The following is a 21,212-nucleotide window of genomic DNA, read 5'->3' on the forward strand; positions in this document are numbered from 1 at the left end:
AGTCTGAATCAGGATGTGTTTTCTCTGCATGCCTTGTCTTTACTGTCGGTGGGTTGAAACTGACCAACATGAGAACAGACTGCTGCTCTTTCATTCATAATCTGAAGATGCTAAAGTTTCAATCAAACGGACAGTTCAGATAAATCTTCTGTTTCTGTCAGACTGAACTAAACTCAACACTTACTGACTCATAAATGTGACATACTGAGTTATCTGTGAAGGTTCTCAGTCATCGAGGTCGTAGTTATTAGTCCAAAACCCTGTTTTCCTTTTCCAATGACTCTATTTCTGTCATGAGTCACCAGCTGCTGCTTCTATGTGCGCTGCTGGTGAGAGTGAGATATCAGATAAGCAAACCAACAGTTATTGGTTATTTCATCTTTATTACCATCATGTTTTGTAGTTTCAGGTGTGTTGACTTTATTGTGAAATACATTTTAAGGTATATTCAGATATTGTCAACAATCGCCTATTACATCTCTTTAATAAAAACATTTCCACCATAAATTGTTGCAGAAAATGTCTCCTGAATGCAGGAAATGATGTGTTTAATGGTTAAAATCTCCAGGGGGAGGACCCACAGACTCCTCACTAATATATTTGATCTTTGAATATTTAATTAAAATATCTTTACATCTTGTTCTTGTGAACCCAATATTGTGAATTGTCACATATTGTGAGCCAAGTGTCTCGCACCCCTAAGCAGTGCCCTTATGTCCCCATCCCTTTTCAACACAAAGTGGCGCCCTTGCATGTCGGTGACATTGTCTATACCTGTTCAAAACACTGCAGAGGTCAAAAATCGTCGAAATGTTAATATTGTCCGTCTTACTGGTGTCATGATCATCAGGGGCCGACTGGCACAATAATTTAACTCCACCCCAGGCCACCCTGTTCATGCAAACGCAGTCAAACAGCACAAAAATAAACACATCTATCTTTCAATAATTTCTACTAGATATATATTAATGTTTTCTAGCCTAAAAAGAAAATAGAGTTGTACCGGCAGGGATAGCTCACAAAAGGCATTGCCTTGTTCACTAGAGCATCTGGTTTTCACTCTCGGAGCGTTTTGTCTGCCTGTCTGTTCACGAGGAGCAGAGAGAACTCCGCGGATTGAAGTGAGTACAAGCTTAGACTAAACTGGTGCACAGCTCTGTCCCGTACACAGACTGCACATCCTGATAGTTACATTCAGTTTACAGATGAAAGAACTGGTTGTTAAAAAAAGGAAGTTCCAGTGACCATGGAGGAGCTGAGGTTAGTGAAGTAAATTTGAGGTTCAAAATACAACTTTTAAGCTACTGAGGTTTCATTTTGATTATAATGTGCAAATTAAATGCTTAGTAACTATCCAGAAATCCTGTGTAGAAAAAAAGAGATGCATCAATAATCGTTTTATAATCGCATCAAAGCCCTCTGAATCTTAATCAAATCGTGAGGTGCCCAGAGATTCATATCCCTATATTTACAGCAGGCCAGCACCTCCTCAAGATACCAGGAAATCTCTCGGTGCTCCCAGTGGCCAGTCTGCTATTGATGATGGTTTTTAACAGTCTGAGGTGTTTGACCCTCAGCTGGAGCGCTGAGTGGAGGTCGCTGTCAGCTGCAACAGTGCAACCAGATAAACTTGTGAACATGATCTCGCCAGTCTGACTTTGGTATCATGTATCGTCAGTAATCTGACATCGTGTTGATCTGAAAACAGTTCATTCTGTCATACTGTAATTGAAACTGAATGTTTACACTTCACCATGCACAGTCAGCTGACATACGCTCAAATTAACCTGAGATACAACAGCTGTATCTGCTGTCGGTGGTGTAACACAAAAAAAACTAAATTCAAAAGTGACCAAAACATCAGCCAGGAAGCATAGGAACTGAGAAGCGGTCTGCGGTCACCACCTGCAGAACCACTCCTTTATTGGGGGTGTCTTGCTAATTGCCCTATAATTTCCACCTGTTGTCTATTCCATTTGCACAACAGCATGTGAAATTGATTGTCAGTCAGTGTTGCTTCCTAAGTGGACAGTTTGATTTAACAGGAGTGTGACTGACTTGGAGTTACATTGTGTTGTTTAAGTGTTCCCTTAATTTTTTTGAGCAGTGTATTTCCAGCCAACAGCCAATCCAACAGCAGCTAAACAAACCAGAACAAAAGCTGCTCCCAGTCTGTAGTAAAGACCGTAGTTTCCCTCCTCGACGTCTCCGCTGTTGGACCCTGAAGATCAAAGTGCATATTAGTCAGGAAATGAGTGAACAGTGGAACAGCCTCCATTTACTCTTCTATATCTTCTATATTCCTCATGTTTGACTCTCAGAATTAACATGGAACAAACTGCAGATACAACATGGCACACAGACACACTGACCTCCACAAACTCACCTGAAACCTCCAGCTGGTAGATTCTGATTGGCTCAGTCTCAATGATGGCTCTCTTACATCTTGATCCACCTGCTGCAACTCGACATTCCAGCGTCGTTGTTGTTCACGTTCTTCAGAATTAAAGACACGTCTCCGTCCTTCAGCGCTCTGTCCACCAGCTGCACCCGGTCCTTAAAGGATGGATGCTGCTGGGTTGGTCTTGAGAGTCCATCTCTGTGAAAGACGACGTACTCTGGTGGCTCCAGGTCAGGTCTGCTCCACTCTACAGCTCTGATGAAGACATCTCCAGCCCGACATGGCAGAGTGACATCATCTCCAGGTTTCACTCGTACCACATCTAAAAACAATAAAAACATCAGAGAGAAAAAGTAATTACATTTCAAAAGGACTCCACAGGACGATACAGTGAGAACCAGGGCTATATGACTATATATATTTTGTTTGATGATAGAAAAAGTCTATCGTTTACAATTATCCTCCATTGTTTATTTTGTTGTGTCGTCATGGTCGAGTTTCAGTGTTTCCACTGGTTGCTTCTAATGGGTAATGATAAATGGGGAATAACACTAAAAAAGCTCACGTGTTCACTCGCACAGACTTCACTTGGTTAAAGAATTGGTAGCCTATGACGTTACAAGTCGCGGTGGATATTTTACGCATGGACCAGGTAAAGCAGCAGTGAACACACAGGGTGTAGATGATTGTTTCGGTTATTTGAGAGGCTGCGTCATTAACAAGCCCACAAGCGGCTCAGCTGCTGCTGTGATAACAATTTGCAGGTGGAAAAATACAGAAAAAAGTTCTGTGTCTTTTAGGCAACTTCTGGTTAAGTGAGGATCAAGGAGACACTAAATAAGAGACTTGAGAAGCACCCAGAGTGAGGTCACCTATCAAGGAATTGTTTTGGTCAAAAAGGTCAAAGTTAACAGAAATGTTGACAGTCTTAATTTTCACTGTTGAAGGGATTTTTAGAGTATAACATCTCATAGCTGGTACAGTAATATGTTATTTCTACCAGTGATAGACGACACTAGGAAGGAGATGAAATGACGATGAAACGGCGATGTCACCTATTGTAGAAATTGTTTTGGTGAAAGGTCAAAGTTAACAGAAATTGTTATGTTATATTCACAAAATATAAATCTCCTCCTGTACAGAGAGTTTACTCACGGCGGTGAGAAGCCACACTACAGCTAATTAACTCAAAACACCTGCAAAGGCCTTTAAATGGTCTCTCAGTCTAGTTCTGTAGGATCCACAATCATGGGGAAGACTGCTGACTTGACAGCTGTCCAAAAGACGACCATTGACACCTTGCACAAGGAGGGCAAGACACAAAAGGTCATTGCTAAAGAGGCTGGCTGTTCACAGAGCTCTGTGTCCAAGCAATAGGGATAACCGCACCCTGGAGAGGATTGTGGAACAAAACCCATTCAAAAATGTGGGGGAGATTCACAAAGAGTGGACTGCAGCTGGAGTCAGTGCTTAAAGAACCACCACGCACAGACGTTTGCAAGAGATGGGTTTCAGCTGTCGCATTCCTTGTGTCAAGCCACTCTTGAACAAGACAGCGTCAGAAGCGTCTCGCCTGGGCTAAAGACAAAAAGGACTGGACTGCTGCCGAGTGGTCCAAAGTTATGTTCTCTGATGAAAGTAAATTTTGCATTTCCTTTGAAAATCAAGGTCCCAGAGTCTGGAGGAAGAGAGGAGAGGCACAGAATCCACATTGCTTGAAGTCCAGTGTAAAGTTTCCACAGTCAGTGATGGTTTGGGGTCCCATGTCATCTGCTGGTGTTGGTCCACTGTGTTTTCTGAGGTCCAAGGTCAACGCAGCCGTCTACCAGGAAGTTTTAGAGCACTTCATGCTTCCTGCTGCCGACCAACTTTATGGAGATGCAGATTTCATTTTCCAACAGGACTTGGCACCTGCACACAGTGCCAAAGCTACCAGTACCTGGTTTAAGGACCATGGTATCCCTGTTCTTAATTGGCCAGAAAACTCGCCTGACCATAACCCTATAGAAAATCTATGGGGTATTGTGAAGAGGAAGATGTGATACGCCAGACCCAACAATGCAGAAGAGCTGAAGGCCACTATCAGAGCAACCTGGGCTCTCATAACACCTGAGCAGTGCCACAGACTGATGGACTCCATGCCACGCCGCATTGCTGCAGTAATTCAGGCAAAAGGAGCCTCAACCAAGTACTGAGTGCTGTACATGCTCATACTTTTCATGTTTATACTTTTCAGTTGGCCAACATTTCTAAAAATCCTTTTTTTGTATTGGTCTTAAGTAATATTCTAATTTTTGGAGATACTGAATTTGGGATTTTCATTAGTTGTCAGTTTTAATCATCACAATTAAATGAAATAAACATTTGAAATATATCAGTCTCTGTGTAATGAATGAATAATATCCAAGTTTCACTTTTTGAATGGAATTACTGAAATAAATCAACTTTTTGATGATATTCTAATTATATGATCAGCACCTGTATAATATATTCGACATACCGACCCAGCCATGTTACAAACACATGAAGACTTTCTAGAATAAGAGGACATGGTTTTATAACACTGGTCAATAGTCTTTCACAATAAAAGTTCGTCTTTACCAGAGGCTGCCGGAGACGGAAGGACCAACAGGAGCACAAAGTTATCCATGAGAGAGGAGGTGATGTCTGTCTGTCTGCTGCTATAACTCTGCTCGGTTTATGGATACTGTGTGTGTGAAGCATGCAGGAAGTGACCTGCTGTAGTTTCAACCATAGACTGTATGTTTAACAGCTGGAGTGGGCAGATCTCACAGCAGGGTTCACTGGAGGACATTTAAAGAAAGAAAGGAAATTCAGGTGTTCTGCATTTTGCAGTCAGTTTTTTCCGCTAGGATTTTCTCAGCAACACAACATGTCTCAACATTGCTCTTGCGTCCATAATTTTATGTTTTCCAACGAAAAACATGTAATTTTACATCATATTGGGCCATTATTTTCACCATATCTCTGAACAAATAGTTGGAAAAGCTGGAGCAGATAATAAACAAGCAACACCCAAAGATCAGTCTACTGGAGGAACTACAACCGTTAGATCTGGAGAATTGGTTGGTTCTGTTGCTCCACAGTGCTTTTACAGTGATGGCACAGCATGTTTTGGGCATCACCCCCTAAAACCCAGTTAATGTGACCTCAGAATCATTATAGATACGACGGTTCATGTTTGCCTTTTGTGTCTTCATTTTACAGCCTTTGACATTTATCTGTAGACATTAAAATAAAAAAATAGGCAACATGAGAAACCTCCTCCCTTCTGAGGTGCATTTTATTTTCACATTAAAATCCAAAAAGAAACACCTCATTAGCTTAAAAGGACTAGTTTGCATCACTAATTAGCCTTACTAACCTCAGCTCCTCCAGTCACCTACGTCCTCTGTTTTCAAAAACCACCTTTTCAGACTGAAAAATAATTGAATCAGTCTCTACAGGACAGAGCTGCAGGCTACGTCAGTTTAGGCTAAGTTTGTACCTGATGTTCTCAACATTGGACAAGTAGGCAGTAATAAAACACAGCTTCCAGTTACTTTCTATAAATTGAGCCAATGTTAAGTTACATAGCAGCTATGTAGCTGCTGCTTCCCTGCTCTGTTTCAGCTGGTGGGAAACAACAGACTTTTCCTGGTCTTGAGAACACACGGTAACAGACACCGTACATTTACTGCCAGAATATTTTCCTCCACTCGCCTTCATACAGGGTGCGAACTAGGCCTACTGATTCTGATCCTCATTAGCATACAAAGTGATGTTCTGTTTAACTCAACGTCTCATTTACACTTGCAAAACTCTGATATAAATCTCACATCTGCATTAAGCACAGTCCGTTAGAGTCTTACACATTGCAAAAAAAATGCAAGTTGTAAGTTACAGGTAGATGTTACCAAGCGCTAACCTTCACTTTTCCAGCAGCTGGGCAAACAGCAGACTTTATTAATGGTCACACTGTGACCTACGCTGCACAATCACAGGTTACTTTATTCAGAATCTTCCGCATCTCGATGCATCTGAGCATCTTTTTCTCTCCCACCCCTGATGGAAGCGCGTGCATGGGATGAAAAAAAAACCCAAAATCATCATCAATGGAGATATTATGATTCACCTCCATTTTAATCAAGTGGCACTAGAAATATGAATGATTGATATTTATCCCCAAAACAGGAGTGGAGGAAAGATCAGTAAGTTAACAGTATTACTTTTTATTATTTGTCAGACTTGTTTTAAATTAATGTTAAAGTGCTGGAATCCTCCTATATTACATAAATTAAATATGTTGAATCAGACGACAAAATGTTGGTGATAATAACTAAAAAATGAAAATACGGATCAAACTGATCAGACAGTTTATTCATGAAACCTGAAATGATAAACCCAGTCTGATCCATAATTTGTTATTTTGGTGATTTACAGTTGAAAATGTGTCTCATTTTCAAACTGACAGTAAAGCTTTAGACGTCTATTTTACATTAAAAATTCTTTCTCATTTCACATTAATGCACCACAATCATCCTCATCTCCAACATGATAACCAAGGACTGCTCCATCAGTGAGACTAATCATGACAGGTGATTGATTATTGATAAGTTACAGCTTCATATCTTAGTTTGATGTAAACAGTGATCACTGCAGTAATGTAGCCCACACTGTTTCAGTGCAACTCTTGCCAACCTGACAGCTGCCTTAATGTCCACAGTGTAGCCTGTAGATTTTATTCTGTCATTACATTGATGACACTGATAATACAATAAGCTGAGTTACTCACCCACACATCTTCCCTTCAGGCAGAAACTGCTGCTTTCTGAGGAAAAAACTGAACGAAATGTTGCTGGTGCAGTTCTGGATGTTTCCTGTTGTAACTCTCAGGGTTTTTGCTCTCAGCAGTGAAGCTCGAGCTCTTCTGTCGTCCAGCAGATGTTTCGGGAACTTCACGTTTCTATTTTTCTCCTCCTGTGAGTAAAATAGGCTACACACACTGTTAAACGACGGTCGGTGGTCGTCTTCTTGGTTCGTCTCCCGCGAGGTTTTAAGGTCATGTGACATGGTAGTTTTGCAGCGCCAGCCGGACACAATTTCTATCCAGCAGGCCTTGTTTGAAGTCCAGCAGGCATCATGTTAAAGTCAGCGGATACCCCCGCGGATGTAAGTGAGTACAAGCTTAGACTAAACTGTGTTCAGCTCTGTCATCTGGATGTTTACACTCAGTCAGCTGACATGAGATACTGAACGCTCAATTTAACCTGAGACACAACAGCTGGATCTGCTGTCGGACTTGTTTTATATTCTTCATATTCATCTCCTGTCATCATTCAGACCCACCAAAATCGAATCCTTCACACAGGCAACACATCAGCTGTGGTGTAACAGCAAACTAAAGTTTCTACATTTAACACGGTGCACAAATTAAAGTTCAATATGCAACACAATCTAGCAGCTCCAGTGAGCTGTTACTGTGAGTGAAGAAAGACATTAATGATAGTAATGAAAGTGTGAAAGAGGGACAGCTGACACACCACATGCTGCAGGAGGGACCACTCAATCTGAAAGGGAACAAGAACAAACAGATAATTGCCAAAGACTTTATAAGGTTCACATCACCCATGAGAAGGATGCACAATAAAACTCGTTAAGAGTGAGAAACATGTTAATTCAGCCAGTATCATAGTGTGGAAAGCTTAAAAACAAAATAGAGAGGTTATTAAACGTGGCACATTGATTGCAACATATACTGTAGCCTGTAAACACGTGACATGATGCATCTTCATCGTGCTGATGTTTCAGGTCTGCAGACAAAAGGAGAATCTCTAGGTTATCTAACTTGTCCTGATGGGATGATTGTTTCAGAAAATATTTTACACAAGAACATTTAAGCAAGTTGTAACATGAAGGAACTTTATGAAACGTGCAGTGCTGCAGGTCGTTTATTTTCCCCATCATGGTCCTAGTCTGACACCTAGTGACCCTTTCCTGACATGCACTGTGAGCTGTAAGGTCTTATATAGACAGGTGTGTGGCTTTCTTAATCAAGTCCAATCAGTATAATCAAACACAGCTGGACTCAAATGAAGGTGTAGAACCATCTCAAGGATGATCAGAAGAAATAGACAGCACCTGAGTTAAATATGAGTGTCACGGCAAAGGGTCTGAATACTTATGACCATGTGATATTTCAGTTTTTCTTTAATAAATTTGCAAAAATTTCTACATTTGTTTTTTTTCTGTCAAGATGGGGTGCTGAGTGTACATTACTGAGAAATAAAATGAACTTTTTTGATTTTTGGAAAATGGCTGCAATGAAACAAAGAGTGAAAAATTTAAAGGGGTCTGAATACTTTCGTACCCACTGTATCTGTACTGTTTAGCAAATGTTGAATTTCTAATATTTCACAATGACAGGGTGGACATGTTAAGCTTGACAACCTCCAACTATAAACAATGTGAAAATTAAACAAATTATCAAAATGACTTGTTTTATGAACGAACTTGCTAAAGATCATAATTACATATAAAACATTTTAATTTTGTCTAATTGAACCACTTATTACACTGAAGTTACGTCACGTGGGATTTTACAATTTGAGTGATTCTGAGGACGCCAAAGGCGAGTGATATTGACCCACCTCATGAAAGGAGCTCAGGTGTGTTGTATACCGTGTTGGAAGTAATGACATCTGAATCAACAGCTCAGGTAACCTACAGTTTATTTCAACATTCAGGTAGAAACAGAAAGTCACAGAAAACAAATTTTTTGTACATATGAAAAATTTAATATAAATGGCTTACAGGAAACAGTCAACTCATACCAGAACCTGCTGAGTATGAATAGACCTTTACAAACAGAGAAAAACCGAAGCAGCTTTCAAAGTAAAATATTTAACCATCATTGTCTCCAATATATATAAATATTTGCAGACATCACAAGCCTTTCTATGACCCACCATCAGCCTCTTAAAGAAAAGAAAAAATTACAGATCAAAGATTAAATGTAAAAATGAACCTGATATGAAACACAAACCATGGATCTTCTAATCTATTGTCAGACATGTTTGATTGTCAAAGGCCACAGAATAACTCTTCCTTGTGGAGCCACAATAAGACTGCATCCTCTGACAACCCTGCCGTTTTCAGAAGATCTTGTTGATCGCTGGACTGTGTGTGAGAAGCACCTTACGACAGCTACAGTTTTTTAAAGGCACCAGACTGTGCAAAACGAACTTTTGGACTGCATGCTGTCAGTTATCAAAGATTACATTCTGGAGGAAGTAAAAAATATTCAGGCAGACGAAACAACTGACATTTCCACCCACTGTCAGTTGGTGCCTGTGCTACAGTACATCGACAAGAAGAACAACAGCTTTCGGCTACAGAGGCAAGCTGTTTAGTGTACAGGCAGCTCTGAAGTGTTCAGATGTGGTGGGCAGGAACTTAAGTCGGCCGACTGTACTGACGGACAAAGTAGAGGTATTTGCACTTTATGTTTATGGCACAACAACAATAAAGTGGCAACGATATGCAGACAAGATAACTCTCAGGATCAACGCGTACGCAAACCCTCCAACATTATTTTTTCACGTTGATGAGCAGATCATCATGGTCCCTTTGCCTCAAAGGCCAGATTTACATATTCACACCCACAGAAAGACTGAAAATCATGTTGAATGTATGAAACATGTGGTGGAAAGAGATCAGAGGTCGTTCACTGCGTCATCAGCAGCAGGCTGTCCTGATTTCTTGTTCTAATGTCTTTTCCATTTCCAGCCAACAGCAGCAGCTAAACAAACCCGAACAAAATCAGTGCTCCCAGTCCGTAGTTTCCCTCCACGACGTCTCCGCTGTTGGACCCTGAAGATCAAAGTGCATATTAGTCAGGAAATGAGTGAACAGTGGAACAGCCTCCATTTACTCTTCTATATCTTCTATATTCCTCATGTTTGACTCTCAGAATCAACATGGAATAAACTGCAGCTACAACATGGCACACAGACACACTGACCTCCACAAACTCACCTGAAACCTCCAGCTGGATGATTCTGATTGGCTCAGCATCAATGTCGGCTCTCTGACGTCTTGAACCTCCTGTTGCAACTCGACACTCGTATGTTCCAGCGTCGTTGCTGCTCACGTTCTTCAGAATTAAAGACACGTTTCCGTCCTTCAGCTCTCTGTCCACCAGCTGCACCCGGTCCTTAAAGGATGGATGCTGCTGGGTTTTAACTGAACGCCATCTCTGTAAAAGAGGACGTAGTCTGGCTCCAGGTCAGGTCTGCTCCACTCTACAGCTATGATGGAGGCTTCACCAGCCTGACATGGCAGAATGACATCATCTCCAGGTTTCACTCGTACCACATCTAAAAACAATAAAAACATCCAGAGAGAAAAAGTAATTACATTTCAAAAAGGACTCCACAGGACGATACAGTGAGAACCAGTACTGTGCGATATGACCACATATTAATCGTTTGACGATAGAAAAACATTGTTGTGTCACAAATTTCACACTCCACAGTAATATTATCTTGAGGGGACTGCACCGAGGTGAAGTTAGTTTGAAATTGGTTATTTGTTGCAGGAAAGAAATTTACCTTCAGATTAAACAAACACAGAGAAGTTTTAATACTGAACAGGATGACTCAGAACATGCAGGCAAAAACAAGCAGCTCACACCAAAGAGAGAAGTCTGTTGAGCCACACATCACTCTTCCAGCAGTTCCAGCCATGGATTTTTCAGAGTGCAATTAAAAGACTTTCATAGCTCCTCAGAACAAAAGAGCTTTGGGATGATCTGCAAGATGGCCAAACTTAGAAGCTAAATTAGCCATTTAGCAGCTAAATCTAACTAGCCAGGCTAAAGTTATTAAAACAGCCTAAAACCGTAAATATCATAAAGACGTTTTCAAAGCTGGAAGCCTCGGTAGAGTAATCAAGGCGATCAGATGATTGATCGCATTTTTTTCTTTGGCATTTTCCTCCACACTGAAGCTAAATCGATGACTGTAGCTGCAGACAAGCTAACGTTAGCATCCAACCTCGAAACTCGACGATTTATAAACACATGAAGACCTTTTAGGACAAGATGACATTTTACAAACTCGTCTTTACCAGAAGCTGCTGGAGACAGAAGGACCAGCAGGACCACAAACTTCTCCATGAGAGAGGAGGTGAAGCTGCTGCGGTTACTGTGTTAGCTGCGTGAATCCTGGATATTATGACTGCGTGACTGAGGCCGAAACTAGTGAATGATTGGTGCTGCTGCAGTGACGTAGCGGTCACCAGCTGAGTCAGCTGATCTCACAGCACGTCACCAGCTGAGTCAGCTGATCTCACAGCACGTTTGGGTTCACTGAAGGACATGAGTCAAAATTCAGGGATTTTGCATTCTGCAGTTTGGCCAAAGACAAGAGGAGTTAATATAAATATATAAACTAATGAATCTATTTTGATCTCATGTTGACAGAATAAAGTTTTCAGTGAACTAGAGCTCTAAAGTGTGAAGAGGCCAATAGGCTGCTTTCTGTTTGCAGCGGTGATGTGGAGAAACTCTTCACTATAGCGATATAATCCTACAGAGACTGATTAAAAGCCTTAGACTATTGTTGCCTACAGGTTTTTACAGTACAGCAGGATAAGCCTGCTTACTGCTTTGAAATGCGTTTAATATTTTTTATTTGCTCTTTATTTTTCTTATGGGAGGCTGAATATTATGAGCAGTTTGGTAGGGGTATTGAAATACTAAATTTGAATATGATCTATCTATTTCAGGTTAGTATAGCTTTCTCAGGCCTACTACAGACACTGTCATTTTCCGCACACCATTTGTGATGTGGGCGCAAAAGGTTTTCAGTAGCCTAAATGTTGAGATTCAGTCTTTCAAACATTATTTGAGCACATTTTATGGCATGAATGGAGTTTTCGTGCAGGTTTGAACTGTGAGTCAACAACAAGCAGCTCAATCGTCGACATGCGGAAAACCACAGAAAGCCAGTAACATGTCGACAGATGGCCATGAAATCGGATCCCTTTCTGCAGGAGGTACTGAAGCAGTTTCTCTGCCTCTGATTGGCTGGTTTAGTTTGCTTATATGGTTAAGGGTGACGTTAGCCAATCACGCAAAGCTGTGTGAGTGAGAGGCTGGTGGAAAGCTGGTGGAAAATCTCCTCTGCTCTACGGTTACATGACCGCCACGTTCACACTACACTAAATATTTTAAAGTAAATGTGAATGGTTCTGTCCAACAAGTTGTTTATACTGTTCACACAAACAACAGCTATACACTTTTTAGGCCTCAGCGTCCCTTTGAAACTAGAATCTGCGCCACTTCTAGAAATCTGCGGCCTAAAACAGAATAGGCCTACATGTTTTAATTGTGTCACGGTCGGTCAATAAGCTGAGTTACTCACCCACACATCTTCCCTTCAGGCAGAAACTGCTGCTTTCTGAGGAAAAAACTGAACGAAATGTTGCTGGTGCAGTTCTGGGTTTTTGCTCTCAGCAGTGAAGCTCGAGCTCTTTGTTTCGGGAAATTCATGTTTCTATTTTTTGTCTCCTGTGAGCAGATTCGGTTGTGTTTATAGTGCGTTTCAGAGGGCGTCTCAACACATGATTGGCTAAATGCGCATGTGTCAGTCAGTGATTGGCTCACATCCTGCTCCTCCCGTTTGTGGCGGTTATGACTGTGTTGATCTCACACAAAGATCCAGAGAGAAACATGAAGTCAACAGATACGCTTTAGGGCTTCAGCATTCAGCGGTGTGGGTCAAAGACTAAAGTTAAAGTAAATACATAAATGAAAAATAAAGACTAACCAATGGATCTATTTTGATCGGGTGTAGAGGAGGCCTAAAGTGTTTAAATGTTGAGTAAATATTGAAACTGTTTAGTAAAGATGGAGGACAGGAGGCAGCTGCTCCTCTGTTGTAACGAAACACTTCCTGCTTTATAAATCTTTATCTCTCAGTTTTTTCAGCTTAAATTAGCTGAACGTCCAGTGAAAGCTCAGCTCCAGGCTACTGTCTGTTTGGTTTCCTGAGAATCCTTCCAGTGTGATCACTAATGAAACCATTTCTTTGAAACACACTCATCATCATGTTTCCTTTTTAAAGTGAAAGAATCAGTCAGTTTGAAGCTCCTGATCAGCTCTGAGTTCAACAGCAGCTGAAACACTTTGCCTCCACATTTGGGATTTAATCTTATCATGGAGTCACATGAGAAATACTGCAGACTGTATCATGATATATTATAGCTGAAGGCACAGTAAGTATTCAGGAATAGCCAGAGAGCCAAAGTAGTCTTTTATATTTTAACTTTGTTTTTTGTTTGTATTTGTTAGCAGACAATATAAGCCACATTTTAAATGTGGCCTCAGAGGCCTGACTGACGTCCTGAGAAGACATTTTCAGCGTTGACAGCCTGTTTTTAATAATGTAATTATGTTTTTGGACTTTCTTTTGAGTACCTCGTAAAATGTTCTTACCTGGTCAATGGTCAATGTTCTGCAGCCATAGGTTGTACATTCAATGCCTTTGAAAGCATGTATGTGCTCTATATGTTGAATAAATGTTGTATGGAAAGACTTGTATGGATTCTCTTCCCTTGCATGACACAATGGGAGTGTTGTATGTTATAAACACTAATATGTATTTGAAGAAGAAAGATTCACACAGGATATAGCACAATGGTAAATCCTTCTTTTGGCCAGATGGTGACATTAGGACATTTCTGATGTGAGTTTGTTGTCAGAGCTGCTGAGAAGCTGACAGCAGTGTTAGAACCAGGTTAGAGCAGAAGGGCATGCAGGTTTAACTCTGGGCTGAGGGTGAATGATGAAGATGATAACTAGGCTGCAAATAAAACATAGATATCAAATACCAAATGAAATGAGCAACAATAAATACATTTATAAACGTTTTATAAAGACACAGTACAGGCCTTCATTTAAATCCTGCCACCTGCTGGTAGAAAGAGGAAACAGCTTTGTTCATTACGGTGGAAACCACATTAAATATAAATGTAATATTAAAAATATAGTAACAACTATACAGTAACAACTCTGCACACACAATAATTTCTCAGGTTAACCTATATTAGCCTACCAACTGTACTGGGTCTGGTATCTCTGGATAATCCATAATTCGTTTGTAATACTGTTTTTTGTTTCAAAATGAAAAACCAAACAACCGTTTTTGGTGTTAGAATCAAAAATCGAAAAACCAATTCAAAACGGCCCGTTTTTTGTTTTTGGCAATTTATTTTATTGTTGTTCCTTTTTGAACAAATAATGAAGAGAGTCTGTGAACTTTCGTTTCTCGTTATAAACCAAAAACAAGTCACGTGGTCTATTCCTGTTTTAGAAGGGCTAGGAACCGGTAAAACCTTCAAAATAAAAGTAGCCCATGTACCATGCAGTTAGAAAGGTGATTATAGACTAAAACTAAACTAACGTTTTCTTAGTAAAACTAACGTAGCACTGGGTGTGAAAAAAAACAAAACACTTTAGCTAACTGAAATAAAAACAATAACTAATAAAATAATACCTGTTAGGCTGACAGGGAGAATTAAACATTTGTAAGACCATTGGTGACCTGTAACTTCAGATTAAGACAAGTTAACTAATGTTATATGTAGTTTAGGACAGCAGTTAGCCCGTTTATTTAAGTTTATATTAATTAATTCATATTTTAGTTTCCTAACATATTTTATAGGCCTTCTTGCTTTGTGGTAGCTCAACCAGCAGAAGTCACTCTGCCCCCTTCTGTGGCGCCAACAGGCAACAAGGTTTTTGACCTTTTGACTTGTGTTTATATCACAGAGAAGGCTGCACTGCGACCAGAGGAAGCTGATCACTGAGTTTGAAGGGTGTGCAGAACTTCACCTGCCTTCCAGCTTCTCTTTCTGTGCTGCTATAGCTGCTAAAAACTCTCAGCTTCCACCATCTGCTGTTATGTGTCAAAACAAAACTCTTCCAAAACAAATCTGTGGAGGTGTAAACTTTTTATTTTCCTTTGCATTTTTTGCCAGTGTAATATACTTATTATATTAGTCAAGTAGATTAAATATTTTTAATGCAGCCTGTAGTCCTCATCAGTTATGTAGGCCTACTTATGTGTGAAACCTGGTGAGCATTAAAGGAAAAACTTGAGGGGAAATCTGCTGTTTACTTGGCCATCCTGTCTATTTCCTGGAGGCTGAGTGTAATATGTGATGATAACTGGATCGAGTTAATGTTCCTGATCATTTGGTGGGTTATGTGTTTGTTGCAATTTGTTTTCAAAACTATGTCCAGCACTGTCAGTGTGGTTCTGGTTATCCTTGCAGACATGTTGCAACATTAAGACAGTGTGAGGGACGTGTGTGGACAGATTGATTCAGTGCTGCCTGTTGCTTGTTTTGTGGGACATGTTTGATATGTTAAGAGGAAGAGAACTCAGTCCTGCTCTGAGTCTGTATCAGATGTGAGAAAATGTCGTTAGAAGTTGCTGTTGGTATTCTGTGATGTGACAGAGTGAATATCCAGAAGGTTTTTCTTCTGAATTAATGGCTTAATGTCCACATAAAGCTCGGTGTTCATCTGACTGATGACCCCTCAGATTGTTAACTGGCAGTAAAGGCTGCTCTGGAGAAGACTGAACAAAATGCTCAGACTTTCTCATCTGTTTAGGGGAGTTTGGCCCCGGTCCCCTTTAGTAAAAACACAAACAAATAAACGACCGTGTTTGTGTATTGATAGCTAGCTGCTTAATAACTCTGATAAAACTAAATATTAACGATGGTTCCAGTTTGATAACAAGGCTAGCTGTTTAAATTTAAGCTTGTATATCAGTGAATTAGTTAGCCTGTGTGGTTATCCATTTTCTTGATGTGATGGTTAAGCTTTCGGCCTGGTAATGTAATCTAGTTTCACCCTCTCAGGTAAGCTCCACCCTGCCTCTCCAGTAGCGGCACACACCTCATTAAGAGTTGATGTTCAGGGAGCGCTCAGGATCTCTCTTGATGCTTTGTGATCAGGGAGCTGTGGGAGCCCCTCTTCCCTGTGTGTGTGTGTGTGTGTGTGTGTGTGTGTGTGTGTGTGGACCTTTAACTGAGCCTTATTGTATGTTGTCTTGTGTGTGACTTGTTGTCTTTAGGTGGTGCAGCACACCTGTCTGGGGGGGGGGGGTCATGACATTCTGGTGGCAATTGTGCTTTTGTAACAGTTTGCTTTTATCCTTTAGCATCTCTGCAGCATTTGCATTAACATCTTGTTGGTTTATTGTTTGCACTTGTGTAGCTAATAAAACTACCCAAAACCTGACCTTTTAAATTTAGATGTTTTATAAATCACCTTTCCAGTTGAAATGCAGGTCTCTCTTGTAAAGAAATGCTCTGTAAAAATAAATAAATCCCATGGGTTAAAATGAGATTATATCATGGATCTGTTGAAGTAGCACAGAATTAACTTATAAAAATGTATTATATACATATTTATATATTATGCCTGAGCTCCTTCTCCTTGTGTGCAATGACCGCTGTATGATGTGAAGACTATTGGATCTGAAAGGTCGACATGATCCTACAAAAGTTGTAGATTTTTAACTAAATCTACATCTGTCCGCTGAAGAGGCTCTAACCACAGCCTGGAGGAGGAGCTAGTATAAATGACTATTGGTATAATATAACATTATTTACAGTAGGTTTTAGTCTTCACTAACCCACTGTGCTTGTAAATCATTTATGGGCATATGAGTGAAAGAGTTGCACTGCAGAGCCCTGCTTCACTGTACTGTTGTACATACTAGTCTACTGTATATAATGTGTATTAAGACATAAGTTGACATCATCCTTATTTACAAACACGGTGCCACAATTACAAGGTGTGTTTACCATGAATCATGATGTAAATATCTGAAAGTGACAACAGGGCCCTTTTTATGGTGCTGCAGGAAGGAGTGGTGTTCTGCTTTGTCCTGACAGTCCAGCATTTATTTGAAGAGAGAGTGATTACTTAATCAGCTTCCTTTGGGAGCAGTGCAGCCTTCTCTTTGATATAAACACAAGTTAAAAGGTCAAACCCTTATTGTCTGTTGGCGCCACAGAAGGACTCTTACACAGAAGGGGGCAGAGTGACCTCTGCTGGTTGAGCTACCACATAGCAAGGTGGCCTATATATGTTAGGAAACTAAAATATGAATTAAATAATATAAACTTAAATAAATAGGCTAACTGCTACATATAACATTAGTTTACTTGTCTTAATCTGAAGTTACCAATGGTCTTACAAATGTTTAATACTCCCCAACAGCCAGAGTTATTAATTTATTATTTTTAATTTTATTTTAGTTAACTCAAGTGTTTTTTTTTCACAGCCAGTGCTACTTTAGTTTTACTAATTAATTATTTTAGTTTAGTTTTAGTCTATAATCACCTTTCTAACTACATGGTACATGGGCTACTTTTATTTTGAAGGTTTTACCGGTTCACAGACTCTCTTCATTCTTTGTTCAAAAAGAAATAACAATAAAATGAATTGCCAAAAACGAAAAACGGGCCGATTTTAATTGGTTTTTCCTTTTTGGATTCTGACACCAAAAATGGTTATTTGGTTTTTCATTTTGAAACAAAAAACAGATAAACGGTATTTTCGTTTTAGAATTACAAACGAGTTACGGATTATCCACATAATTAGTTGAACTACTGGAAACCTTCAGGACTTTGCCAAAAACACATCATGCCATAGTCTAATTTAATGCGCCATAGTCTCAAAATGAAACGAAAATATTTTACACACCTCATAATAACATTTTAGACCTCTAACGTTGTGTTTTGAGCCGCTGCTCCGCGCTACTGTAAACTCGCACACGTTGGTTTCAACTCGAGACAACCACTTTCGAGGTAACTACGGTAACGTTAACGGTCCGTTTCTGTCACTCGTCTGTGAGAAGGCGATTCAGCTGGCCGCGCCTACATTTGGAGTGCACACGTATTCAAGCCTTTATGGTAACTGAAAGAGACCAGGTGAGCGACTTTATCCTGTCAGTGTTGCAGTATGAGAGTCCTACATGAAGAGAGGCTGTGAAGTCTTCATGTTACGCCGTACGAGAACCACATACAACATACTACATTATTTATCAAACAAGGTCGGACTTGATGAATTTAGCGCGAGGATACACATGCGACAACGTCCGGTTTTCAGAATAAGGCGTGTTTACAGTATGGAAATAAGATTAATTGCATTATATTCACAGAAAGTATAAAACATGTTACGTGTGTCCATTAAAAGTGAAAAACAACAACAACATGTTAGGGAAATTACCTATTCTATTTTCTATTCTTTGATTTAGGGTTTTTTGGAATAACATTAAATACATTTGTGTATCGGTGGGAGACAGAACGGACCCAAACGCAACGCTGAGGGTGAAAAAGAGGTTTATTGAGGAAAAAACAGGCTCGAGGCGAGGGCAGGTGGAAGGAGGGGGAGAGGCAGACGAGGACTCGGGGAACCGAGAAGCTGGAGGAACGGAGGGCACAAGGCTGGAGGCTAGGGGGGGAGGCTGGCAGACGGGTAGGTGAGGACACGGAGACGGGGGTCCAGGCGGGGTGCGAGTGGAGAAGCCGGGGGGGTGTCGTGGAGGCGGCGAGAGGAGGAGGCAGGCGAGCAAGCCCGGCTGGCCGAGCTGGGAGGCAGAGGTGAGTGAACCAGGTCAAGAGCTGCGACGATCGAGCGAGGGTGGAGTGGAAAGCCGGGGTAGATATACTGGCAGTGATGAGGCTGATGGCTGGCAGGTGCGGCGGCCGGGGATGGAGGTAAACGAGGTGCAGGTGTGGGTAGCCAGCCGGGCTCCGGAGCAGGGAGGGAGAGAGCACACACACAGAGAGAGAGAGGAGGCACAGGAGAAACCAGAATGTGAGGGAAAGGAGAAACAGGACACTCACCGACAGCCGGGCTGCCACCGCGACAGGGGCCCCCCCCTCAACGGACGCCTCCAGGCGGACCCCCCGGTTTGTCTGGGTGAGCCCGGTAGAAGTCGGACAGGAGGGAAGGATCCAGGATTTGACTGGCAGGGATCCAGGAGCGCTCCTCTGGGCCGTAGCCGGCCCAGTCCACCAAGTACCGGTAGCCTCGACCTCTACGTCGCACATCCAGGAGGCGGCGCACAGTGTAAGTGGGGTGTCCGTCGACCATCCGGGGAGGGGGAGGCGCTGCCACTGGCACAGAGAGGGAGCTGGTGGAGACGGGCTTGACCCGTGAGACGTGGAAGACCGGGTGGACTCTCATGTGAGGGGGGAGTATCAGGCGAACCGCGGAGGGGTTGATGACGGCCTCGATGGGATAGGGGCCGATGAACCGGGGGGCGAGTTTCTTTGAAGAGGTTTGCAGGGGGAGGTCTCTGGAGGAGAGCCACACTTGTTGTCCAGGCCGGTAGGCGGGGGCTGGAGTGCGATGCCGGTCTGCCAACCGGCGATTGCGGGCCGCGGTGCGCTGTAAGGCGGCCGTGGTCTCCTTCCAGATGCGGCGGCAACGGCGGAAGTGGGCCCGTACCGAGGGGACCGCTACTTCTGCTTCCTGGGACGGGAACAGGGGGGGTTGGTAGCCCAGTGAACTCATGAAGGGGGACATTCCAGTGGCAGCGCAAACCTGGGAGTTGTGGGCGTATTCAATCCAGGGGATCTGTAAGCTCCATGAGGCCGGGCTTCTGTACGCCACACACCTGAGTGCCGCTCCCAGGTCTTGGTTGACTCGCTCGGCCTGTCCGTTGGTCTGGGGGTGGTAACCCGAAGAGAGGCTGGCGGTGGCGCCAAAGGCGCGACAGAAGGCTCTCCAGACCTGGGACGTGAACTGAGGCCCCCGGTCGGAGACGATGTCTTGAGGGATGCCATGTAGACGGAAGACATGGTTGATGAGGAGGCGGGCGGTTTCCAAGGAAGAGGGGAGTTTAGGTAGGGGGACAAAGTGGGCGGATTTGGAGAAACGGTCGACGATGGTGAGGATGACCGTGTTCCCGTTGGATCTGGGGAGTCCGGTGACGAAGTCTAAGGCGATGTGGGACCAGGGGCGACCGGGGACCGGGAGAGGGCGGAGCAGGCCGGCGGGTGGTTGATGGGAGGATTTAGCGCGGGCGCACACCTCACAGGCGGCCACAAAGGACCGACAGTCCTTGTCCATGGAAGGCCACCAGAATCGCTGGCGAAGAAGGAAGAGGGTACGGGCCATCCCGGGGTGGCAACTGAATCTGGAGGTGTGCGCCCACTGGAGAACCTGAGAGCGGACACTCGACGGGACATAGAGGCGGTTAGGAGGCTCGAGGCCAGGGCCGGGTTCAGTGGACTGGGCGCGGCGAACAGCGGATTCAACTTCCCAAACTATAGAGGCGATGAGGCAGGTGCGGGGCAGAATGGTGTCCGGGGAGTTCGGGGGAGCGTCCGGGGAATGGAGTCGGGAGAGAGCGTCAGGCTTGGTGTTACGGGATCCAGGACGGTAGGAGAGGGAGAAGTTGAACCTATCAAAAAACAGGGCCCACCGGGCTTGACGGGAGTTCAATCTTTTAGCAGTTTGGATGTAGGAGAGATTCTTATGATCGGTCAGGACGAGGAAAGGGAGTTCAGCCCCCTCAAGCCAGTGCCTCCATTCCTCTAAAGCCAGCTTAACGGCCAGCAGTTCTCGGTCCCCCACGGTGTAATTTCGTTCGGTGGGGGTGAGACGGCGGGAGAAGAAGGCGCAAGGGTGCAGTTTGTTATCTTTGGGGGAGCGCTGGGAGAGGCAGGCGCCGACGCCCACGTCCGAGGCGTCCACCTCGACCACGAACTGAAG

General features: G+C 42.7%; 2 long non-coding RNA genes across 3 annotated transcripts; one reads left to right on the forward strand and one right to left on the reverse strand.

The window, feature by feature from the left end:
- Positions 1-2,093: 2,093 nt before the first annotated feature.
- Positions 2,094-18,410, forward strand: LOC119911686. Its single transcript, XR_005445970.1, has 3 exons — positions 2,094-2,177; positions 8,438-8,441; positions 18,393-18,410. It is a non-coding gene; the product is annotated as an uncharacterized LOC119911686 (long non-coding RNA).
- LOC119911664 lies at positions 2,110-12,984 on the reverse strand. 2 transcript variants are annotated; one of them, XR_005445946.1, is made up of 3 exons: positions 12,829-12,984; positions 10,439-10,779; positions 2,110-2,221 (listed from the first exon to the last, which is right to left on the reverse strand). It is a non-coding gene; the product is annotated as an uncharacterized LOC119911664 (long non-coding RNA). The 2 variants fall into 2 exon arrangements; XR_005445945.1 differs by lacking the exon at positions 2,110-2,221 and adding an exon at positions 9,116-10,273.
- Positions 18,411-21,212: the final 2,802 nt, after the last annotated feature.

The sequence above is a fragment of the Micropterus salmoides genome, unplaced genomic scaffold (genome assembly GCF_014851395.1).
Source record: "Micropterus salmoides isolate LMB-PRFRI ecotype aquatic unplaced genomic scaffold, ASM1485139v1 Ms_hic_scaffold_2, whole genome shotgun sequence".
NCBI classification, from domain to species: domain Eukaryota; kingdom Metazoa; phylum Chordata; class Actinopteri; order Centrarchiformes; family Centrarchidae; genus Micropterus; species Micropterus salmoides.